Source organism: Anomalospiza imberbis, chromosome 2 (genome assembly GCF_031753505.1).
Source record: "Anomalospiza imberbis isolate Cuckoo-Finch-1a 21T00152 chromosome 2, ASM3175350v1, whole genome shotgun sequence".
In the NCBI taxonomy this organism is placed as follows: domain Eukaryota; kingdom Metazoa; phylum Chordata; class Aves; order Passeriformes; family Viduidae; genus Anomalospiza; species Anomalospiza imberbis.
Window position 1 is genome coordinate 74,095,944 of NC_089682.1, and position 12,248 is coordinate 74,108,191.

The following is a 12,248-nucleotide window of genomic DNA, read 5'->3' on the forward strand; positions in this document are numbered from 1 at the left end:
ACAGGAAAGAGGTGTTCCCACCAAACTACATGCTGAAGTGTTTTGAGAGATGATTGTAGATGAAAAGGGAAAGTGCCTGTGTGAACTCCTCCAACTCACAATGAGTCTTTGGTCTCTACGGCTAATGGAGAGACCATTTACCCTTGTGAGAGCAAACAATGTGTATGTCATATTGAAACCAGGGGAGGCAGGAAACACAGAGCCCCATGGTGCTGTTGTTGAATAAAGCCATTTTTCAGAGGCAGAACTGGGCTTTAAGACAGAGCTCTGGCTTGTGAAAAAAACTCAGTGTGTGCTGAGATTCTGTAGGGTCCCAGGGAGGAAGCCAGTTCTGGGAGGATTTTTTGTTATGGTAGGAACCTCTAGTTAGTTTTCTGTAGCAAAACCATTCCCAACGATGGACACACACACACACGTGCACATGCACATACTCACACACACAAATCCTCATGACTTTTCCCTAATGGGAAAAAATTTAGTGATCAACATTTTGGGTCTTTTCAAACCCCTTTGAAGTCAGAAGCCGAGGTTTCGTAGTTGTTTTTTCTAAAGCTCTCTGTAACTGCTGACATATGCTGCACATATGGTTTTAATGTGATTAGACTTCCGATCTGGGTTATTTTTCCTTTCAGACTTGACAAAGTACCTACTTACCAGTCACATATCCACGAGGAAGGGACTTTTAATAAGTTTCCCACAAAGAAATGTACTTCTGCAGATTCATTAAGCAAATATTAATCTCTCCTTTTGATTTCTTTTTCCTCCCTTTGAAATATGTGGGAATTTGCTGAAAGCGGGGAAACTTTAGGTGGGACCATGCTTTCCTTCCCTGAATGCCCTCAAGAAAAATTACTCAGGGCTGATTACACATCTTTGCAGGTGCACTGGGAATTCACACACCACTTGGTCTAGTAAGACTGTCTGCATCTGCAAGCATGGAGCTGAGTTATTATTTGTAGCATGGAAAATGTCTGGAGGCCTTGGTGGTAAATGAGATGCCCATGGGCAAGATGAGACTTGTGGCAGGGCTGGGAATTGAGCCCCATCTCCCAAAGAAGATGTGTGATCCACTGCAGTCATGGAGATCAATGCAGATAGTACAGATCGTTTCTGGGGTTTCCACTTAAGTACCATTATTGGGGTTAGGGGTATGTCGTGAACACCTTCAAGGTAGCAATGACAGGTCAGGACCTTCATATCTTAGAGGCTACTGGAATCTGCATGAATTAATAATCACGGGTAATGATCCTCCTCACTCTTTTGGCTATTCTAAAGATCGCAGTTGGAGTGTATTACCAGAACAGTCTACCCAGAGAGCAGATCCTGCAGCACAGAGGCTGCTATTGGTGCCCAAAGTGTATCAACACCTACGGTGCTTATGAAATTTTGGCCATCTCATTTTTTTTTCTGCACACCTCTGATCTCAGACTTTCATGCAATCATGGAATGGTTTGGAGCCTCACCACCCTTATAGTAAAGAATTTGTTCCTAATATATAATCTCAATCTCTCATCTTTCACTTTGAAACCATTCTGGTATGATTTAATTTTGCCCTATTAAAATCTTATAGTTCTGTCATTTCTCATTCCCCTTAAAATGCCTAATCCTACTTTGAACCCTGTTAATCGTACCCATGTAGTAGTTATCCTTGAGTGATTCCTGTGGTTATGAATCCTACAGGCTCATTAGACACAGGGTAAAATCAGAAGAGCTGGTGTGAAAATGCTTCCTACCCTTTCCATCCCCCTCTGTAGTTAAGCAGTTCTAAAGGAACCTGTTTCAGGAGCCTTGTTTTATTGTATATGCTGTATTTCAGTGCTGTTTTTTTTTTCCAATAGTGAACTTTGCATTTACCCACATTGATAAAAATGGTTGTGAACTTTCTTGACCCATGGCCTGTAGATTATGAAGTTCATGAGATATATGATTAACCCCAGGCTGCGAAGTTTCTAGACTGAAGTCAGCTGATAAAAGCAGAATGTGAAATCACTGCTGTGCTTACTCTGCCAAGATGAAATTTTACTATCAGTGAGTTTGTTAAATGCTTGCAAAGTACTTATGTAACAGAAGAATAAAGATCAGTCAAATACCTGGTTAGTCATGAGGGAAGAGGAAAAAAAAGGTGGGTGCAGAGATATACAGAATATTTTGACTAGTTAATAAAACTCTTTGATAAGAAAGTGCTGGCATCACACCCTCGGCTCCCTGGCAAACAAGATGTTTTTTATGACAGAAATAAAGTAATGAGTAAGCAAGATTTAGTCTTGAGATTTCCACTGAAAATACATCTTGTACAATCATGCTGCTTTATGCAACACCAGCTACTCTACCAGTCCAACAGGCATTTTTAAGCTGACTTGCCAGCACAATCTCAGCTTTCGTCTCCATGTACCCTTTCTATCTCTTGGAAATAAACACCTTTTTCTCTTCATTAATTTCACCTCTACCCTACAGGTGCCTACAGGTAGGAGGTAGTTTAATTTGACTCTGATTAAATGCAAAACACTTTTTCTCAAAGTTTGCTGCTCTTGCTTTAGCCTTAAAGAAGCTGGTGCACCCCATATCTGGCAGCGTCAGCTATATCAGCTGGGTAATAAAGCAATGCTCATGCTGCAAACCCCTTCCAACTCAGCTGATTTGGTGTTTCATGTCGTTTGCGTGCCTTGAACTCTGTCAGGACAACCTAGATTAACCTCTGTCAATCTTTAGCCCTTGCCTTTGTGACCTCAATTGTCAAGATGCCAAGTGGGATTTAGATGACAAGTCACCAAAATGTCCTACTCTGCATGAAAAGAGCAAAGAGATAGACTTTAAAACATGAACTGTGACACACTGGGGCTTGATGGGATGCAGGAGTCATGTCCTGTGAAGACAAGCTGGAGGGTTGGGGTTATTTAACCTGGAGAAGAGAAGGATCAAGGGATACATTCTAGAATGTTCCAGTACCTAAGGGGGGCATATATAAAAGATGAAGAGTGACTTTTACATGTCCAGAAAGTGATTGGAGAAGGGGTAATGGTTTTAAACTGAAAGAGGGGAGATTTAGATTGGATGTTAAGAGGAAATTCTTTAGTGTGAGGGTGGTGAGGCACTGGCACAGATTGCCCAGCGAGCTTGTGGCTGCCCCAAGGGTTCAAGGTCAGGTTGGACAGTGTCCTGGTCAACTTGATCTAGTGGGTAGCAACCTTGCCCATGGCAGGGGGATTAGAACTAGATGGTCCCTTCCAATCTAAACCATTCTACCATTTTATGACTCTATGACTTCCAAGTATTCCCTTCCAGTTCCAGGTTGGGTGACCTGGCTTGGGGCACACAAGCTCTCACTGACATTCCCATTCATTTTGCATGACTCTTGGTGGCATCTAGGCACATTGTACATTGGTGAGATCTGAGCCAATTAAAGGTTAATTTGTGATAGTCTCACTGAGCAATAGCCCAGTCCTTAGCTGAGAAGAGGTCAAGAAGCAGAGGTTTTTGGGTAATCAAAGGAGTTATCTCTGAACTAATAGCAAAATTCAGTTTTATCAGCTGCCTGTCACGCACATCAGCCAGTTCCCTTTGCTGAGAACCACTCATTACTTTCTACTGACTACAAAGTAATAAATGCCAGGTCAATGACATGTCTGAGCATCAAACAACTGTATTGCAGAGATTCAGATGACAATAAAGTGGTTGTAAATAAAGCATTTTGCTCAAGGCTGCAAAGCTCCAAATGGTCTGAGCATGCTGGGTTTTTTCTGTTAGGCAGCTCTGCTGATGAAGTGATGGGACAAGGACTTTTTCCTCTGCAAAGGTCATTCTGGGAAGTCCTATTTGTTTAACCATCAGTTGCCCTGTCAGGACAGTTCACCAAAAGTGTATCACCAGGGTTCTGCTCCTTTGGAAAGCCAAGGGGAAATTCAGACAAAACTTCAATTTAAAGATTATTAGCACATTTGCAATTCTTGTTGACAACATAGAGAGGTCTTTAATCACCAGGAATGAACTTGTGGACCTACAGAGTATCTTTAGCTGTAAAACACTTGTGTTTTTTGAAGGAAAATGAGACATATCAGAAGGAATATTTTACAAAATAACTGCATCCTGTTTTGAAGACATTTAAACCAAGATTTATTAAAAAGGGAACCTAAATGAAACATCAGATGATGTTCTCACATGTTCTGATGCTTCAGGAGCCAGCATCTGTGGACTCAGCAGCCTGAGGAGCGCAGAAGGGATTTGCCTTCATGTCTGTAGGATGCTGATGTACAGTACAGGACCCAAACTCCCTTGAGGGCCATGAAGAGCTGTCATCTCATGCCTCTCTGTAGCCACCAGTAGCAATAGGCTCCTGTGCAGATTTGCTGCCTCACTGTATAAGGCTGATAGTGGATGACAACCTTTCTGGTGTCTTCAGGACATGTCTAAATCCAGCTGTGGGAAGGGGAGAAATTCAGCTTGAGGGTCTCACCTTCCTCAGTATTATAGGAGAATTTGGGCTGCCAGGAACCTCAGGAGGTTCCAGTCCAAACTGATGCTCCAAGCAGGGGTGGATACAAGCCTGTGGAAATACACTATGAATGCCTTTTCAGGTGTTCAGTTAGGTATTAACTTCACCCCACTTGGCAGGCATAGTCAGTGTGGTCTGAATCATCCCTGGCTGTCAAGAATATCCAGTTTCCAAAATGTGTGCCCTGAATATGGCCCCAATGCATTCATGCCCTCAGGTCTTAAATCTCCTCAGCTTCCAGTTTGGAGTCAGTGGGAATGTACCCAGAGGAATCTTTCCCTTTTCTTAAGCATCAGTCATACAGCAGACAGGCTGCCCATGGCACTGTGAAATGTGGAGATTCCAACCTGATTTATGTTCATTAAAGACACATACTTTCCAGAAGTCCTCATGCAAACAAAGAACAGCTTCCACAGGCTCTTAGAGAAAAAAATCATAATTTCCACAGTCCATGCAGTATTTCTCTGACAATATGCTCACAGTGTCTTTCAGCCCAGCAGCCAAGGTTACAGCAAATACCTTATTTCAGCCTTGCAAACTAACACCCCTGGTTTAACATTGCTTTAGTGAAATCTCAATGAGGACTCAGAGGGAGAAAAAAAAGGAAATTAAAAGGGACAAATATACACTATCTGTCTGACGAAGCTGTTAATTTTACACTGACGACAGCAAAGCCCTGAGGTGTCAGAGTGCTCTTTGCTGACGGTTGACAGAGACTTCATTCACAGCATTAAAATTGTGGCCCTCCTGTAGCATTCAAGGTCCCTTGGTCTTCCTATATAGAAATGCCCTTGAGGGCAGCATTTGCTTTCCCATACTTTTGGCAGGTCAGGCTGAGGCATCAAAATTCCTGGGACACACGTCATCAAGCCCTGAGAGGTCAAAGGATTCATTGTGTGTGAAAGCTTTGGTTAGAGACGGATTTGCAAAATCAAACCCTGACTGACTGTGAATTGTGCTGGCTCAGAGTAGCCGCATCCCTGGGATGTGAGAGAGTTGCTTGTTGCAAGTACAGTGGGAAGAACTTGGAGCTGTATTAGGTTTTAACCCTGATGGCTGCTTGGCATGGTTAGATGAAATTTATGTTAAAAGATTGACAACTTAACTGCCTTTTTTTCTAAAAAAAAGAACAAAAACAAAACCAAAAAAACCCCAAACAAATCAAAAAAACCACCAGCATGGATCCTGTATTATCTACAAGAAAGAACTGACTGTGGTGCTCCTTTTATCCTCATGATCATCTTCACTCATGATCATCTAGATCCGTTCCCATCCTCTGGGAGTTCCCATCCTTTGGGTAAGTGAGATCGGGCACTTCCCTAGTTCTTTATTGTGAAACACCAGGGAAAAGAAATCAAACCCTGGTTTCCTACCTGTTCATGGAAACACAGACCCATTAATGTTGGAAAATACTTTTAAGAACATGGAGTCCAACCATTAACTGAACACTGTTAAGCCCACCACTAAACCATGTCCCCAAATGTCACATCTTCATGCCTTTTAAATGCCCTTTAAGGACTAGTGACTCCACCACTGTCCTGGGCTGCCTGTTCCAATGCTGTTCATCTCAGAGGAATTCCTTAGGCAATGGTATATCCTGCCTTACTTATGAACTGAGCCCAGTAAATTGTAATTGGCCTAAGCAGATTTTCAGAGAAAATATCAACTTTAAATTTCCAAAAGAAAAAGTTCATGTGTTCCAACAGTTAACCACTTCTTTGTTATTTCTGTCTCTACCTTCAGGTTAGTGCATCCATTCCTATTAGATCAGCAGACCTCACTTGCGCACTCATACGTCTTTCTCAAATACAAGTTCCAAGGATATATCCTTAAGGAAAAACAGTAGCCAAGTGCATCTGGAGGTGCTGGATAGGCAACATAACACCTTTGGCTCCCTTGCTTCACAGCTAAGGGCCTACTCAGTGGGGTTCACTAGACTGTATTTCAACTTGAGTCTCACACCTTTGATTTCCCAGCAAAATGCTGTTGTTGTTCCAGCATCACTCTCTGAGGGACCTTTCCTAACTGCTCCACCTCTGTTCAAGTCATTTGCTGGAAACTTGGACTCAAGCCTAGAAACATGTGACCCTCTCTGCCACTGATTGCTACCCTCCAAGTGAGAGATCCAAAAACACAAAAAGGAGAACGTGACTGTAAGAACATTGTGGGACTGGTGGGAGTTCAGGAAGTGCTATATTCCTATAAAGAAAAACCTGCACTCATGGGGAAAACTGAGCACAACAAAGCATGGCTCAGCTCCAGAAAGGTCTTGAAAAAACCAGCAGAAGACCTTCTTTTTCATGCTAAACCCTTCCTTGTTGGTTTTAACCAACCCTGATAACAAAATAAAAACAAAATAAAACAAATTCTCTTTAGTAACAGGGGTCTTATGATTGCATAGCCTCTTCATGCCTTTAAACAAAGAGCTCCTTTGACATATTCCTGCTGGCGGTGAGCACTTTCCTTCCATGTGAATGGCTGTTATTTCCCTTCCTTTTCCTCAGCCTCACTTGTACCATCACTTCATGCACAATATTTAACCCAGCCAACCTCCTTTTGGCACATCTATTTCCCATTTTCAGAAAATTTCCCATTCTTTCTGAGGGCCCAGAGTTCGTTGACTTGGATTGCTGTTAGAAGCAGTGTGTGGAATGGGACAGGGGGATGAAGGGAAGATTTCCTCCAAATCAGCAATGTTGGCACAACTGTCCCTGCACAGCATCTGATAAAAACACTATGGTCAGGGAAATGGGCTGATTCAGCCTGAATGATTGGGATGGGAAAAGTCCCAATTTGCTTGGCTCAGCACAATATTTTGGGCCAGTGTCCTGGATGATTATTACTGCAATATCCTTCCAGATCAAGCCCAGATATCAACAGGATCCCATCTTCCTGTTTACTGTGCAGCTGAACAAGACATGGAAGCAATATGCAAGTATCTAAGGCATTTCAAAACATTTAAGGAATTTCTTGAATGCCAGCTACACTGGCAAAAGTCTTCCCCTCCTGTGATACAGCATAGTTGCCCAAGGATACTGCTGTAGGACATATATTGTCTCAGGAGTCAGGGCTGACTGAATCAGGTTGTTGTGTCCTAATCTCCCAGAGGTCCACAAAGTAGCTTCCCTCCTGCAGAGGAAGTGGTGGCATCACCGTCCCTGGAAGGACTCAAAAATCATGGTAGATGTGCTTGGGGACATGGCTTAGTGGTGACATTGGTGGTCTTAGGTTAATAGATGGACTCAGTGATCTTCAAGGTCTTTTCCAACATAAATGATTCTATGATTCTTGGCATTCTCTCACTAGGTAAGGTTGTTGAGAAAGTCGTTGGTGATAAAGGAAATGTTTGCCTAGTGGTGGCATGTCTGGCTTTCCAGGATCCTGCCAGATATGCTGGAAACAGAACCAAAGATGTTTGGGTGCACTGGGCACCTTGCTGCCCAAAGAGCTGCACCAACCACTCTACACCAAAGGCACTGAGTGCTCTAGAGCATCATGTCCTGCATCCAGCCTAAGTACCACCAGGTAGCTTGAGGGACATCACAGGTGTCTGGAGAGGAACCAGCCACATGGAGCTATGTCCTTGTTTTTTTGGGCTTTGACATCAGTATCTGAAAGCCCCACTGGGTGGCTGGAATAGCTGATCTGATCATGTCCCTTTCACCTTAAGCACCATGAGCTCACTCCAACCAGCAGCTCAAGCAGTCCTTCCTGCTGACCATTTATTTTGCATAAACACACATGAATCAATCAACATGAAGGGAATTCATGCCTTGTCCTGAATCCCATCCATAACATTTAGCAGCAACCATTGGTTTTCACAGGTATTGATTGCTCCAAATCCCCAAATTCCATGGTTTTGTCATGAAAACTATATTGCACTAGAACCCAGACCTGCACTCTGGAATTCATTTCAGAACTTAGAGAACATGAAAATGTGGAAGCAAATATAAGTGACTTCCAAGGGCTTTCAGGATTAATCCCTCCTGGACTGCCCTTTGGGATTTGTGCCTCTCAAAGGAGAGAGGAAATCAGATGCTATGATTTACTCCCACTCTTAATACCTTACACTTCAAGCATGCTACACTACTCTGTGGCTACCTTGTCCCTGGAAGTGTTCAAGACCAGGCTGGATGGGGCTTTAAGCAGTCTGGTCTAGTGGAAGGTGTCCCTGATGTATCAAATCACTCTGATGGTCACTTTGGTGCTCCTGCTTCTATGATTTCTGGGCTTCACAGAAAAGGCTGAACTTGTTTCCATGTGAAAAATTCAACACATTGCACTTGCTTGTTCCCATGAACTTCCCGTGTTCTGGGAAAGCCATCAGGTTGTCCTGACAGTGGAAATATTCCTTTGCAAAAAGGCTCTCAGAGAAAGTGGAGCATTTGAGGAGATATTTCTTGCTTTTCCTCTCCCTTTTCAATTTAGGTTTGTGAACTGACACTCAACTCTTGCTGTGAAGAAATAACATACAAAAAAGAAGTACCAGAACCTGGCTGAGAGCTGCTGCCACTGCTTGTGACCACAGGATGGAATACGTACATTGGTCAAATAATAAACCCTAGAGGCCAAAAAAAAAAAAAAGTTAAAAATGTTGTAATATTCTTGGAAACCCTAGTATTTTCATGGTCGGGGTCCAGTTAAGAGAGGAGAAGGAGAGGTAACATGAATTAATAAGGAGCAAAAGGCTGTGTACTGGGACAGAAATAGATACCATGAGCTTCTGTCAAAGAAGGAGGCAGCAGTTCCCATCAAGTCACCTATTTGTGCTGCTTTTTCTCACCAAGAAGGGCTTCCTGGTGTGATGTCTTCCTGTGAAGATGTGCTTCTCATAGCTAAGAGGTTTTGGCTTTGCTCTCTGTTTCATTGTGCCCTCTCAAGAGATCCTGCAGAGGTGGGAGGTGGATGTACTGAGGCCATGGGAAGCCCATATTCCACATGCAGCCCCTCACTCTCATTAACTTGGCTGAACTTCAAAGATTCAAAGGCACTTACTATGGAGCCAAACCCAGCTTCAACAGCTGTCACCTTTCCCCTGGATTCCATTCCCTTCTGTGTGCTGCCTCTCACCCTCCTAAAGTGCTTTTCTTTCTTTTTTTTTTTTTTTTTTTTTTTTGACAAGATTATTTTTAACTCATATCAATTCACAGGTTTAGCATACGACCCCCAGCCTGTCACAGAGGAATGACTCAAAGTAGTACCATGCAGCTAGCTGGGGAAAGTCCATTTGGATGGGGAAGAGGTGGAGAGAGAGGAGTTACATCTGCTTTACCAACAAAAACAAAGCTGAGGGGATGCATTGGCTGCTGAGAGAAGTCCTTCTCCCCTCTGGGTGAGGAGCAAGGGAGATGAGGGATAGTGGATGATGAAGGGCAACAACCCCTTTTCAGAAGGAATAGATTACAGTCCTGGCTTACTGAATGAGGTCAACCACAGCCCAAAGGTCTTTGAGAAGCTGGCTTTGGGAAGAGATGAAGTCCTGATTAGTCATGGCCAGTGGCAACACCCACAAGCTCTTTGCATCCTGTCCTGAAAATGGCTTTATCCACTTTGTATTCCCTCCATACCACCAGGCTGCGGACCAAAGGAAGCTGCAACACCCTGTGCTGGGAAATTCCCTTAATTTGGGTAGGAATGCATAATTTATCTCTTTCACCTTTTTAATTTTATACTTCTCTTGCTGATAGTGAAAGCAATCCAGAATGAAGGTGTCTTTGACGTTTTGCATATGTTTGCTTAAATTCAGTGTTCCTATTTCTTTTTGATTAATTCTGTTTGTGTTTGTTTTATTTGGTTTGTGATGGAGTGTAGAATCATACATGTCTGAAAGACTCTGTAATTGCATTGCCTGTCTTCTGATAGTGCAATAAATCAGGCATATTAATCATCTCTGGTTTCCAATTATTGCCTCCCATGTAGATATATAGGCCTGAAAATTCAAGCCTTTATCTAGATTTTTACAGACTTATTCCTATTAATAGCAGTTACAAATGTGGTAACTTTCTCTATAGCCTCTGGCCAAGGAGTGGCCTTTTGTGATGATTTATTTATGCTGGCTTCATTTGATTTTAAGAATTTGATCATTTACATGGTTTAATTGATGGAATTTATTTCCCTAATATTTGAAGTCTTATATTTGATTTACTTCCTGAGAATAACAACCTTTTTGTAGATGTTCTGGATGGACAGTGATTTGTGCCATTTCTGCTGTTGCTTTACTTTCTAGTAGTCTATGAAAAGGCTGTTAAAAGTTGCATATTAAGAAGAGTTTTGAGTAAGATATGGCCAGATTAATGTATGACCTACATGGATGGCAATACATGGGTGGATTATAAACCTGTCAAAACGCACTTTGCCTTTTAGTTATGTTCTTTGGCAGGAAATTAATACCATTCCTCGATGAGCTCTATTGTCTTAAACATACCCATGCCTCCTCTGAAGGCATGGGTAAGATTTATTGTCCAGCATTTGGCCACAAGGAGCCAAATTGAAAGAATCTCCTATTTCTGTGGTTTTGTTAGGTGGGAGAAGAAGCTCCTGATGTGAGAAATGTATATGGAGTAAGGAGTTAACTGGTAATTCAGCATAGCAAAGGTGAAATTTTCCCAGATATTATTTATGTGAGAAGTTTTGGTGACTTTGACACCTCAAATTCCTTCACAGTGTTGTCCTAACACATGAGGACTGCTGCAACACACAGAGAATCTGTTCTTGGTATGGTACCTGGTCTTTTACAGTTCTGAAATGCATGGCTGGGAATCACCAGCCTGAGCCCTTGTGTGAAGGTAATTCTTTTTGTCTCTGGCTTAGGAGTTACAAGGTGAGGACTGGACTTACTGGATGCTGGACTTGACTGCAGAAGGACCATAGAGTGTTTTCATAAGCAGGTGGTTTGGAACAGCAGAGTTTCAACCCAGGGAATTTCCAAACCACTGAGGAACTGAGTCATGGTAGATAAAAGTGAAAATTACTGTAAATAGTTCATTGCACTTATTATGCAAGTCCTTGTATTTACACTGAGAAACTCAAGGAGACCACTCAGCTTAGTCAGGGTGCACCAGGTGTAATTACAAAGTGAAGCACAGTGCATCATCTCTCTTGGCTCAGGACCTTTACAGACCTCCAATGAACTCTGTCTGCCACAGATAATGTAGTAAAAGGCTGCCCTCAAGGACAGAAACTTGGTTGAAACTTTTACAGAGGGGCTTGGCCATGGAAAGACCTATATTACAGCTGTCACTGGGGTACAGAAGCTTTTTCATCCTTGCTATCCATTTTATTGCCAACGGTTCTCATTTCCCTAATTTAATTAGCCAACGAAAGACCATTTACATTCATTAAATAAATCAGCATTCTGGTTCATTGTGAAGCTAATGATCCAGTCTCTAATTCACACAATTACAAGGAACTTGGTAAACAAAAGTAGCTGTTGCTAGCAAGTGTCTGCCCTGGTGAAATCCAGCTTTGCCAGTCCCATCCATTCAGCACTGGCCACATAGAGAGTCCAAGGCCCTATGCTCTGACCCTTTCATACCTGGATGCTGTAAAGCTCAATGGAAAATGTGTGTGGCCCTTGTTCTTTCTTCTTTCAAAGGCATGAGAAGTCCTTGCTCTGTGTGGTATGCCTGCGTATCCACAGAGGGTAGGTGTTGTAAGGAGGGCTGCCTGGAAAGGCTTACTATTCAGCTAAAGTATTGGGGTGTTTCTGCAGCTTTGTAGGGAGTTGGTTTGGTCCTGGGTACCGTGAAGGTGGGAGGCC